Source organism: Stenella coeruleoalba (assembly GCF_951394435.1).
Source record: "Stenella coeruleoalba genome assembly, chromosome: 6".
Lineage (NCBI taxonomy): Eukaryota > Metazoa > Chordata > Mammalia > Artiodactyla > Delphinidae > Stenella > Stenella coeruleoalba.
The window spans coordinates 14,012,995-14,027,098 of record NC_137151.1 but is presented as its reverse complement, the minus strand read 5'-3'; positions in this window follow the sequence as shown (position 1 = coordinate 14,027,098).

Genomic DNA, 14,104 nt, shown 5'->3' with positions numbered 1-14,104 from the left:
GATTATAGTTGAAAACTTCCCTAACATGGGGAAGGAAATAGCCACCCAAGTCCAGGAAGCACAGAGAGCCCCATACAGGATAAACCCAAGGAGAAACGTTCCAAGACACATAGTAATCAACTTGGCAAAAATTAAAGACAAAGAAAAATTATTGAAAGCAGCAAGGGAAAAATGACAAATAACATACAAAGGAACTCCCATAAGGTTAACAGCTGATTTCTCAGCAGAAACTCTACAAGCCAGAAGGGAGTGGCATGATATACTTAAAGTGATAAAAGGGAAGAAACTACAACCAAGATTACTCTACCCAGCAAGGATCTCAATCAGATTTGATGGAGAAATCAAAAGATTTACAGACAAGCAAAAGCTAAGAGAATTCAGCACAACCAAACCAGCTCTGCAACAAACGCTAAAGGAACTTCTCTAAGTGGGAAACACAAGAGAAGAATAGGACCTACAAAAACAAACCCAAAACAATTAAGAAAATGGTCATTGAAACATACATATAGATAATTACCCTAAACTTGAATGGATTAAATGCTCCAACCAAAAGACACAACTTGCTGAATGGATACAAAAACAAGACCTATATATATGCAGTCTACAAAAGACCCACTTCAGACCTAGGGACACATACAGACTGAAAGTGAGGGGATGGAAAAAGATATTCCATGCAAATGGAAATCAAAAGAAAGCTGAAGTAGCAATACTCAGATAAAATAGACTTTAAAATAAAGAATGTTACAAGAGACAAGGAAGGACACTACGTTAATGATAAAGGGATCAATCCAAGAAGAAGATATAACAATTATAAATATATATGCACCCAACATAGGAGAAACTCAATACATAAGGCAGCTGCTAACAGCTCTAAAAGAGGAAATCGACAGTAACAAAATAATAGTGGGGGACTTTTACACCTCACTTACACCAATGGACAGATCATCCAGACAGAAAATTAATAAGGAAACACAAGCTTTAAATGACACAATAGACCAGATAGATTTAATTGATATCTATAGGACATACCATCCAAAAACAGCAGATTACACTTTCTTCTCAAGTGCACACAGAACATTCTCCAGGATAGATCACATCTTGGGTCACAAATCAAGCCTTGGTAAATTTAAGAAAATTGAAATCATATCAAGCATCATTTCTGACCACAATGTTATAAGATTAGAAATCAATTACAGGGGAAAAAAGTCACAAACACATGGAGGCTAAACAATACGTTACTAAATAACTAACAGATCACTAAAGAAATCAAAGAGGAAATCAAAAAATACCTAGAGACAAATGACAATGAAAACACGATGATCCATAAACTATGGGATGCAGCAAAAGCAGTTCTAAGAGGGAAGTTTATAGCTATACAAGCCTACCTCAAAAAACAAGAAAAATCTCAAATAAAAAATCTAACATTACAACTAAAGGAACAAGAGAAAGAAGAACAAACAAGACCCAAAGTTAGTAGAAGGAAAGAAATCATAAAGATCAGAGCAGAAATAACTGAAATAGAAACAAAGAAAACAATAGCAAAGATCAATAAAACTAAAAGCTGGCTCTTTGAGAAGATAAACAAAATTGATAAACCATTATCCAGACTCATCAAGAAAAAGAGGGAGAGGACTCAAATGAATAAACTTAGAAATGAAAAAGAAGTAAAAACAGACAACGCAGAAATACAAAGCATCCTAAGAGACTACTACAAGCAACTCTATGCCAATAAAATGGACAACCTGGAGGAAATGGACAAATTCTTAGAAAGGTATAACCTTCCAAGACTGAATCAGAAAGAAATAGAAAATTTGAACAGACCAATCACAAGTAATCAAATTGAAAGTGTGATTAAAAATCTTCCAACAAACAAAGGTCCAGGACCAGATGCCTTCACAGGTGAATTCTATCAAACATTTAGAGAAGATCAAACACCCTCCCCACGTACCTGGGTAGGGCAAAAGAAAAAAAGAAAAAACAGAGACAAAAGGATAGGGACCGGACCTGCACCAGTGGGAGGGAGCTGTGAAGGAGGAAAGCTTTCCACACACTAGGAAGCCCCTTCGCAGGCGGAGACTGCGGGTGGCGGATGGGAGGAGCTTCGGAGCTGCGGAGGAGAGCGCAGCAACAGGGGTGCGGAGGGCAAAGCGGGGAGATTCCCGCACAGAGGATTGGTGCCGACTGGCACTCACCAGCCCGAGAGGCTCGTCTGCTCACCCGCCGGGGCGGGCGCGGCTGCGAGCTGAGGCTCGGGCTTTGGTCAGAGCGCAGGGAGAGGACTGGGGTTGGCAACGTGAACACAGCCTGAAGGGGTTAGTGCACCACGGCTAGCCGGGAGGGAGTCCGGGGAAAAGGTCTAGAGCTGCCGAAGAGGCAAGAAACTTTTTCTTCCCTCTTTGTTTCCTGGTGTGTGAGGAGAGGGGATTAAGAGCGCTGCTTAAAGGAGCTCCAGGGACAGGCGCGAGCTGCGGCTAAAAGCGCGGACCCCAGAGACGGGCAGGAGACGCTAAGGCTGCTTCTGCCGCCACCAACAAGCCTGTGTGCCAGCGCAGGTCACTATCCACACCTCCCTTCCGGGGAGCCTGTGAAGCCCGCCACTGCCAGGTTCCCGGGATCCAGGGACAATTTCCCCGGGAGAACGCACGGCGAGCCTCAGGCTGGTGCAACGTCACGCCGGCCTCTGCTGCCGCAGGCTCGCCCCGCACCCCGTGCCCCTCCCTCCCCCCTGGCCTGAGTGAGCCGGAGCCCCCGAATCAGCGACTCCTTTAACCCCGTCCTGTCTGAGCGGAAAAACAGACGACCTCCGGCGACCTACATGCAGAGGCAGGGCCAAATCCAAAGCTGAGCCCCTGGGAGCTGTGAGAACAAAGAAGAGAAAGGGAAATCTCTCCCAGCAGCCTCAGAAGCAGCGGATTAAATCTCCACAATCAACTTGATGTACCCTGCATCTGTGGAATACATGAATAGACAACGAATCATCCCAAATTGAGGAGGTGGACTTTGAGAGCAAGATTTCTGATTTTTTCCCCTTTTCCTCTTTTTGTGAGTGTGTATGTGCATGCTTCTGTGTGAGATTTTGTCTGTATAGCTTTGCTTCCACCATTTGTCCTAGGGTTCTATCCGTCTGTTTTTGTTTTTTTTTTATTTTTTTCTTAATAATTATTTTTTATTTTAATAACTTTATTTTATTTTACTTTAATAACTTTATTTTATTTTACTTTATCTTCTTTCTTTCTTCCTTTCCTTCCTTCCTTGAATTTTTATCATAAATTCAACACCCATTTATAATAAAAGCCCTGCAGAAAGTAGGCATAGAGGGAACTTTCCTCAACATGATAAAAGCCATATATGACAAACCCACAGCCAACATCGTCCTCAATGGTGAAAAACTGAAAGCATTTCCACTAAGATCAGGAACAAGACAAGGTTGCTCACTCTCACCACTCTTATTCAACATAGTTTTGGAAGTTTTAGCCACAGCAATCAGAGAAGAAAAGGAAATAAAAGGAATCCAAATCAGAAAAGAAGAAGTAAAGCTGTCACTGTTTGCAGATGACATGATACTATACATAAAGAATCCTAAAGATGCTACTAGAAAACTACTAGAGCTAATCAATGAATTTGGTAAAGTTGCAAGATACAAAATTAATGCACAGAAATGTCTGGCATTCCTATACACTAATGATGAAAAATCTGAAAGTGAAATCAAGAAAACACTCCCATTTACCATTGCAACAAAAAGAATAAAATATCTAGGAATAAACCTACCTAAGGAGACAAAAGACCTGTATGCAGAAAATTATAAGACACTGATGTAAGAAATTAAAGATGCTACAAATAGATGGAGAGATATACCATGTACTTGGATTGGAAGAATGAACACTGTGAAAATGACTCTACTACCCAAAGCAATCTAAATATTCAATGCAATCCCTATCAAACTACCAATGGCATTTTTTACAGAACTAGAACACAAAATCTTAAAATTTGTATGGAGACACAAAAGACCCCAAATAGCCAAAGCAGTCTTGAAGGAAAAAAAGGAAGCTGGAGCAATCAGACTCCCTGGCTTCAGACTATACTACAAAGCTACAGTAATCAAGACAGTATGGTCCTGGCACAAAAACAGAAATATAGATCAATGCAACAGGATAGAAAGCCCAGAGATAAACCCACGCACCTATGGTCAACTACTTTATGACAAAGGAAGGAAGGATATACAATGGAGAAAAGACAGTCTCTTCAATAAGAGACTGTCTTTTCCCAGCAAAGTGCTGGCAAAACTGGACAGCTACATGTAAAAGAATGAAATTAGAACACTCCCTCACACCACACACAAAAATAAACTTAAAATGGATTAGAGACCTAAATGTAAGACCAGACACTATAAAACTCTTAGAGGAAAACATAGGAAGAACACTCTTTGACATAAATCACAGCAAGATATTTTTTGATCCACCTCCTAGACTAATGGAAATAAAAACAAGAATAAACAAATGGGACATAATGAAACTTAAAAGCTTTTGCACAGCAAAGGAAACCATAAACAAGAGGAAAAGACATTGCTCAGAATGGGAGAAAATATTTGCAAATGAATCATCAGACAAAGGATTAATCTCCAAAATATATAAACAGCTCATGCAGCTCAATATTTAAAAAACAAACAACCCAATCCAAAAATGGGCAGAAGACCTAAATAGACATTCTCTGAAGAAGACATACAGATGGCCAAGAAGCACATGAAAAGCTGCTCAGCATCACTAATTATTAGAGAAATGCAAATCAAAACTACAATGAGGTATCACCTCACACCAGTTAGAATGGGCATCATCAGAAAATCTACAAACAACAAATGCTGGAGAGGATGTGGAGAAAAGTGAACCCTCTTGCACTGTTGGTGGGAATGTAAATTGATATAGCCACTATGGAGAACAGTATGGAGGTTCCTTAAAGAACTAAAAATAGAATTACCATATGACCCAGCAATCCCACTACTGGGCATATACCCAGAGAAAACCATAATTCAAAAAGACACATAGGGCTTCCCTGGTGGCGCAGTGGTTGAGAGTCTACCTGCCGATGCAGGGGACATGAGTTCATGCCCCAGTCTGAGAAGATCCCACATGTCATGGAGCGGCTAGGCCTGTGAGCCATGGCCACTGAGCCTGTGCGTCCAGAGCCTGTGCTCCACAATGGGAGAGGCCACAACAGTGAGAGGCCTGCGTACTGCAAAAAAAAAAAAAGACACATGCACCCCAATGTTCATTACAGCACTGTTTACAATAGCCAAGTCATGGAAGCAACCTAAATGCCCATCAACAGACAAATGGGTAAAGAAGATGTGGTACATATATGCAGTGGAATATTACTCAGCCATAAAAAGGAATGAAATTGGGTCATTTGTAGAGACGTGGATGCATCTAGAGACTGTCATACAGAGTGAAGTAAGTCAGAAAGAGAAAAACAAATATCGTATATTAACGCATATATGGGGAACCCAGAAAATGGTACAGTTGAACTGGTTTGCAGAGCAGAAATCGGGACACAGATGTAGAGAACAAACATATGGACACCAAGGTGGGAAAGCGGTGTGGGTTTGGGAGGGGGTGTGATGAATTGGGAGATTGGGATTGACATGTATACACTGATGTGTATAAAATGGATGGCTAATATGAAAATAAATAATTAAGTAAACATTTTTTAAAAAGGGGACAAAAATAAATAAATAAAAATTTTAACAAAGATAGAATCCTATAGGAAGCTTGCTTATCTGCACTCTAGACACTAAAATCATGACTATGAAAAATCAGGCCAAGACCACCTAGTCAAGGCACCTGGATATAGCCATGTGTAATGCCTAGAAATTTTTCATTTATAAATAATATTACAAAGACTACAAAATAATTTGTTGACCAGCCAGACCAACACTCTATAGTGAAAACAAATATAATTTACTATGCACAAAGATATCTAAGGACCACAAAGAAAAATGGTTATGATATCCATCTCCATTTCATTCTTACCAAGGAGCTAGTAATTATTCTGGGACACAGTAATCACTCAGTAATAAATAGTTGTCACATATCTAACAATGTGGCTAAAGGAATAATTCTGGTCTGGACTATATTCTTCTGCCAGGTGCTCAGTATCCTTTTGTGTACCAGTGTGATAGTATTAGGAAGTGGGGTCTTTGGGAGGTCATTAGGATTAGATGAGGTCATGAGGGTGGAGCCCTCATAAACAGGGTTCCTGTCACAAAAGAGTTTGCTTCCTCCTGCCATGTGAGGACACAACAAGAAGACCACCTACAAGCCATGAAGCAAGTCCTCACCAGACATCTGCCAGTGCCTTGAACTTGGACTCCCCAGCCCCAGAGTTGTTTAAGCCACCTAGTACATGGTAATTTGTTGAAGCATCCTGAGAAGACTAAGACACCAAACAATGTCATCAGGAACCAATTCTCAACTCTTCTCTTTGATGACATCATCCTCAAGTTCCTCAGGATTGAGCCCATCATCTTATATTCCCAATGATATAATGTGAAGTCCAGAGGGAGTGAGACAGAGACTCTGTCTCCTGTAATACTATACCCACAATCCCTGAATAGGGCCTTTTTGATGCCAATAGACCTGATTTGGGTCTTAGGCCTATTCCTGAGCCAGTCCACAGCCAGGAAGATAGAATGCACTGACTGGCTAACTTGTATCATGTGATCCTCCCTGAAGCCTGAAACAGACTCATTTCCTCAAAGCATATGGTCTGAGAATGGAGAATCAGGGCACACTTGCCTCAAAAAGGGGCATTTATGCTGGGCACAATAACCACACACTTTCCCTATAATAGTATAAAAATCTCTCAGGCCAGCAGAACATTTCTTTAAAACTTTGGAAATTGCCTGTAATGTACACCAGGTAGTCATTGAGAAAAAAATTATTTGAGGGAACATAATTATGCGAGAAAGTAAAAATATGAAAAGTTAAAATGATATTAGTAACCATACACTAACATTTGAAGTTCATGATGACTTTTTTATGAGGGTCAATGGTAGGTCATTGAAATGACAGAGCTTTTTATCATCTTAATCATTTTAAGGTCAGGAGGGATTTGGAAGTGAGATTATTGAAGAGAAAAAGTATTGTATGTTGAATTTATCACCCTCACACATTTTATCTCAAGAATACTTGCTCCTGCTCTTTGCTGCTGAGAGGCCTTGAGATGTTTAGAAGGTGCAGATTCTAAGTAGGCCAGTGAGGGGTCTCCCGAGGAGCAGGCAATATTTGGTCTGCTGGTGAAGGTTTTATCTAGGATCCAGCTGCTATCAAGAGCAATTCCATATACCAACGTGGAGATAAACAGTAACCCACAGGCCCAGGGTACAGGGAAGTAGCCCCCTCTGTTTCCTGGTAACCCATGCTCAAGACCAGTGGTTTTTACCTCTGCTCACCTAATCAAAAGGTATCTCACTCAGCACCCTTCTAGGTGTACTAGTAATCAGATGCTCTGAAATACCCTTGCAAAAGAAGAATAAAATCTGAAAAAAAAAGTGTATAGAATTAGTAATTCTGCTTTTATTTGTTTGTATCTAGGAATCCCCCCAAAACTATGACCTATTCCTAAATTCTACTTTTCTATGGAAATCATTCTATGCAGAAGAAAGGAAGGGACAAGCTAGGGATGCACATTCTTGGATTGCTCATCCCGGATCTTTACATATGTAGGCTTTTTAATTCTCACAACAACCCCAAGATGTAAATTATTATACCCATCTTACAGATGAGGACAGTAACTTCCCCAGAGACTCAGCCTACAGTGAGCTGTGCTTTGAGCCCAGGGCCATCTCATTTCAAAGTTCAGATTTCCCTTTAGTATATTGCCTCCCAATGTTTTTTGTTTTTTTTTTTTTTTCTATTTACTAATAAGGAGAGAGCCATAGAAATGACTCTAGTTTCTTGGTTTGCTTTCTTTCCAAGCAGAGTAGATAATATTCTTTTGAATCCATTTCTTCCATTACCAGTGGAAGCAGGACATCAAAGTACCCTTTCAAGAAAGGCTGGTGGAAAAGAAGGCATGTGGCAAAGTGGTGAGAGTTGAAGACTGGAGCCACAAAGCCCTTGTGTGGGCTCTGTCCCTTCCTGGCTGTGTGTCTTTGAGCAAGTTATTTAACTCCTCTCTGCTTCACTTTCCTCATCTGTTAGATGGAGATAATAATACCTACATCACAGGATTATTGTGAGACATTAATGAGTTATCATATAACAGAACAGTGCCCAGCACATAGTAAGTTCCCAGTAAATGTTAACTTCCATTAATGTTCCTCCTTGTCCTCACTTGGTACAACCCGCAAGGCCCTCAGCCTCCCTACAATTATCAACCCTGTAGGAAGAATGTAGTGTTTCGCATGCACTTTAGTTAGTTACTGATTTGTTGGCATTTGTGGACAGCGTGCTCTTCCCAGATGTCTTTTAAGCCCATCTGTTAGCTCAGTGGTTTTCAAATTTGAGTGTAAATCAGAATCATCTGGGGCACATGGGAACCCACAGACTGCTGGGCCCACCCCTAAAGTCTCTGATTCTAGGTCTAGGATGGAGCCTGAGACTTTGCATCTCTAACAAGTTCCCAGATGGTACTCTTGGTCCGGGAATGATATTTGGAGACCTCCCGTAAGAGACACATCCTAGCATATAAGGAGTCTGCTTAGCTCCACTAGGGAAGACTTGTGATGCAGTGAAGGAATGCATCAAATCAACAGGGGAAAATGACCAAAACCGAATGGACTGCAAGGCTTCTGCCTTCTAAGGAGGGAGCTGGGGGAGTGTCATTAACCATATAAGTGAGTCCTAAAATCTCTCTCCTACTCTTTTTCCCTTTCAGCAGACACCAGTGGGGAGGGAGAAAGTCTGAGGCCATTGTTCATGGTCCAATGAGCTGCAAACCACTTTTGTGAGCCCTTGGATGTGCAAAGAGACCCAGGGCTGAGCTAAGCGCTTTGGACTTTTTCCTGTTGTTATTCCTTAGTGGGAAGAGGACAGGAGTTGAGGAGGAAAGAGAAATAAACAAGATAAAGGAAGGTAGCAAGAAAATGAGTGAGAAACGCCAAGGAACACGTTGTGAAGCTGGAGCTCGGGTTGGTGAAAATGGTGAAGGGGTTATAAAGAATATTGTCCAATTTTAGGTTGTTTGGATTTTTGTAGTATCAATTCTCTCTATTTTCCCAAATCTTCACTGAAGTCAATTACCACTTCAAGGCCTTGGGGTTTTGAGCACAGGGTTGTAAAGCAAGGAAGGAGGCCAAGTTCTGCGGCTCAGATGATGAATTTTGGAACATGACAGCGTGAGCAGGACAGAAACATGCTCTGTGAACTGAATTACTCTGGGAAACAGAGGCTTGAAGCCAGAGGCAACCAGCAGAAATGTAAGCCACCCTCTCCTAGAATCCCTCAAGAGACTGGGAATGACTCCGACTTCCTACTGAATTTGGAACAAGATCAGAGACAACTTCCTTTGAATCTCAGTGGTCAGGAGACCTCAGCAGACATCTGGCTAATACAAAACTACTCTGAGTAGTTTGTAGGAGTGAGCAGATCTCAGCTTTCTAGGTTAGGAACAACCAGATAGTTGTTAATGTAACCACGAGCCCTCCTTCCTGCATTGCTTTGCACAAGTGGGCTAAGAAAATGGGGGTCCCTAGTTCTGTACACCTTGAAGTATCTTTAAGATGATGGCTCATGCCCAAGAGTTTGAGAATCATCATCCTTTGAGAATGAATATATTTTGCACCTTCCTAGTATGACTCAAAAGCCCTGGGGAAGGGAAGTACAAGTTTTTAATTATGAGAAAAGAAAACATTAATTGGTCGGTGGCAGTTAAAAAGTAATGAGTAATTGGTATTGGCTTTCTGCTGTAATTTACATGGTAACATTTTTCTCCTCCACAATAAAATTCACAAACAACAGAGACATCTGTTTATTGGTCTCCTGTCTCCCGTCTGCATTCATTAGGCATCTGGGTGGGGTGGCAGGAACTTCTAACTCTTCTACCCCTCCCCTGACTGAACATCTGATTCCACTTCCCTTCTTTCACCCAGAGGTGCCTCTTACCAAGCTGTAACTAAAACCAGTTTCTGTGGGTGCTTTTTAAGTACTAATGGCATACCCCATTTGCAGGTGGAATCATCCTGGTGGTGGATGAAAAGCCAAAGAGTTTCTGAAAGTATCCTCCAGTGTCTGCCCGCACCCCGTGCCAAGTATGCACACTAAGGGGTGTGAAGAAGGGAGCTTTCAGTAAAGCTTTCACACCTGAGATCAAAGGATATCAGGTGCCCAGGGATGCAAGAGTGGCAGAAGGAAAAATTTTTACAGCACGTACGGTACAATCAAGTCCCATCAGGTACACACTTAAAAAGAACATTATCTTCTTTGGGATGGTTGCTATCACTTCTGCCCACTCCATGGAGCTGTTTCAACATAGTACCCTATCATCTCAAATCAATGTCAAATTACTGGAGCAATAGGTCCATAAAAGGACTGTGTGTAGTCATGTGACTGAGCTGAAAATTCAAGAAGAAATGCACTCAATTGTGTAGTAATGGAGAAAATGTCTGAGGCTTGGTACTCTTCTCTACTGCTATATTTTTTTCCTTTTGAAAGTTTAAGAAAAGTTTCCTTTTTTTCTACCCTCTATCTCAAGATGTAAGGTTTTGGTGGCAGATCCCAGTAGCAAATGCACTTAGTGACAATTGGGTTGCCACAGTCTACTTGTCCCTTCCAGACCCTAGAGCCCTCTAGCTACCTCCACCTCTTCCTAAACAAACTTTGGGCATTTTCACTAATGCAACCACAGCTGAAATTGAAGAATGCTAAACTTCAGAACAGACACTTTGTACATCAAAGCTAGAGCTATGTGCAGGCTGCTATAGTTTGGCCCAAAGAGAAGGTTTGACCTAGAAGATGTTAGTGGAGCTCTTTACCCAGAACAGTTCCCCCAATTGCTGCCATCACTCTCCTGGTTGGCTTTACCCAAGGAGGAGATGGTGCAGTTGAAAGATCTTGGTCTTCAGAGCCAAAGAGGCTTCAGTCTCAGTTCTGACACTGGCTAGCTGCACAGCTGAAGAGCCTTGGTCAGTTCACTCAACCCCTCTGAGACCCAGTTTCTCCTTCATTAAAACGGGAATCACTACATTTACCTCGTAGTAGCTGTACTTAGTAAGCACTCAGTAGATTTTTTTTTTTCTTTCATGATCGTTGCTGTAGTTGCTGCTGTTGAAATACGACAGAAGGAAGGGATAGAATCCCAGGAGTAAGAAACTATTTCTTGAGAAGGAAGGAAAACACATTCTCACACAAAGGAAGGAAGCCCCGCCTGGTCTCTGTCAGGTCCAGTGTGTGGCTGAACCACGCTGACGCTCTTCTGTCAGCTCCATCTTAGGCCCGCAGTCCTACCCCCTCCCCTTTCTGCTGACTGGGCTTTAGCCTACTCACAAGGAATGCACCCAAGCCAGATAAGTTCCCAATCACCTTTTACCCTTGCTTTCCCCTGATATGAGAACTGGAAGAATGCCTTTTACAGATGCAGACGGTTAATGGTCCTTGAGGAATAATGGTAATGAGACCCCTGGGGGAAAAAAAAAACCCTGGTTCCTGTTGGCACAGATGTGTTTCTCCCTTGGTAGTGAGGTTCTATTTCTAGCTTTGGACCTTTTAAATCCCCGGTACCCCTTTGAGTGGTGTGGAGTGAAGCTGTGAATGTCTCTGAATCATCCTCCGCCCAGTCCTGCCTGTATGGAAGTTACCTGCAATGAAAATCATCATTACACTTTATGGAGTTTTCTGCTTCATTTTTTGGTCTCAAAGTTCCTTCTCAGTTTGGAGGATATTATTCCATATTCCCACCAACCAACACCCAGATATCTTAACTCTGCCCTGCAGAGTTAAGAAATATATTTAGATAGCCCTAGAAAGGCAGAAAAGCCTTTCCAATTCTGCCCAACCTGAAAATTCCCCAGTCATGTAAAAACGGATAGTGAACTCTTTAAAGGCTACCAAAATATACTTAAAGGCAGATCAGAAAGCCACGCCAATTGAATGGTCACCAAGACATCTCCTTTTGTTCTATAAAACCTATACAGCCCCTTCAAACCCCTGCTGAAAGGAAAGAGACAGTGCTGCTGTAAGCTTATGAATAAATGGCCTTTGCTAACTGGGTCGCTGGTTTGTTTTTGTCTTTGATAGCAGGGTAACCTATTAATTCACCAAAAGTCATTAACGCCTCTCCCCTGATTTGTTGCCAGAGGGTAAGTTTGGAAGGGATGTGTCACAGGACACGTAGGCTTACGCAGGGTCAGGACTGAGGCAAGAAGGAGAGTGTGGATTGCTTCCTGCAAGAAGGGGGACCTGGGGCAACTAACATGCACCAGAGGCAGGCTGGGTTCCTGGGATGAAGAAGAGAAGGAAGCTAAATGAGAAAGGGTGTTTTATAAAGAAAGAAACAACGCTAAAGACAGATGTTACCACAGTCACACTTGCTTCCAGTGACTGGCACTGGCTTTGGAAATACTGTGATTCTGAGCTAAAGGCACCACCTGTTTTCAGGTGTAGCGCATATAAATTTGCTCCACTGGACTTGGGTATAAGTAACAACACATTGCTTTATTTTCGGTTTAGATTTAATGTGGTAAGGTGCCTAATATCATGTAAATTCATACATAAGTCCTAGGAAGGGAGAAATGGCTTACACAGAGCAGAAAATTTGAGGAAGGGCTGCATGTTCTTACATCCCTATTGGTTGCTGCTGGAAGAAGAAGGAAGAGGAGGAAAAGAAGATGAATTAGATGAAGAAGAAGAAGAAAAAGGGGAAGGGGAAGAGGAAGGAGATGGAGGAGAAGGGGAAAAGGAAGAGGAAGAAGGGGAAGGGGAGGGGAGGAGGAGGGGAGGGGGAGAGGAGGGCAGGGGGAGGGGAGGGGGAAGGGAGGGGAAGGGGAGGGAGGGGGAGTGGGAGGGGAGGAGGAGGGGAGGAGAAGGGGGAGAGGAGGGGGAGGGGAGGGGGAGGGGAAGGGAGGGAGAGAGGAGAAGGAAGGGAGGGGAGGGGGAGGGGAGGGGGAGGAGGAGGGAGAGAAGGAAACAACAGGCCCAAGGCGGGGCCACTGCCCCCTGTACTGCAAACTAAGACTTAATTGCAGTTCCTGATCAGCACTAGTGAGGTAACCTTGCTGGAAACAATCCTTTCTTTTCTTTAGCTAATAACCTCCTTCTCCCTCTAGGTTTTATAAAAGCCTTAATTTTGTACAGTTCCTCAGAGCCCCTTTTCTATTTACTAGATGGAATGTTGCCTGACTTGTGCCTTGTTGAATAAAGCCAATTAGATCATAAAATTTACTCAGTTGAATTTTGTTTTTTTAACACTACTAAGATGCTCAGTACTCAGGTTGGCAAGACCTGTTTAGAAGGCGGAATGTCCCTGGTCTGTACCAAGGTGGGCCTCGGAGATCCTTTGCCAAGACTTCCAAGCACATCCATTCCCCCCCCCCAACCTTGGCTCTGTGGAGCTACCGTTCCATCCAGGGTACTGTGGACAATCAGGGCCTGGGTCTTCACTTCTCATGGAGACCACCACCACTCCCAATCTCTCCCTGGTCATAGGAAAGCCATTCACTCATGAAATGTGCATCAGATACTATTATCTGGTACTTCAGAGAGGAGCTAAAGCAGAGGATATGGGGTGGGGTCTGTTCTGGGAAGGCCCCAGAGGGTCCTGCTCGGTTACAGATGGTCTAGGAAGGGGAGTTGATCAAGTCAGAAATCTGCAAATGGTATTTGTGTAATTCTAGTTCCCAAAATGTTCTTAAAAAATAATGCCTGAGAGACATGGCATTAAATATCACCTGTCAGATATTAACTATATAAATCTGCACAGTAAATGTTTAAGGTATTTTCAAGTAGAGTTGCTGACATTTATTTAAGTACATGTTTTCCACAATATACAATTTTCAGGTAAACTCTTCCATTGTCTTGAAGGATCAGTGTTCTCAGAGAATATGTTCAGTGACACTTGTCAACAACCTTGTGGAATTGTTAGGGAACCATTGACCAAAACCGCCTGCCTCCCCAGC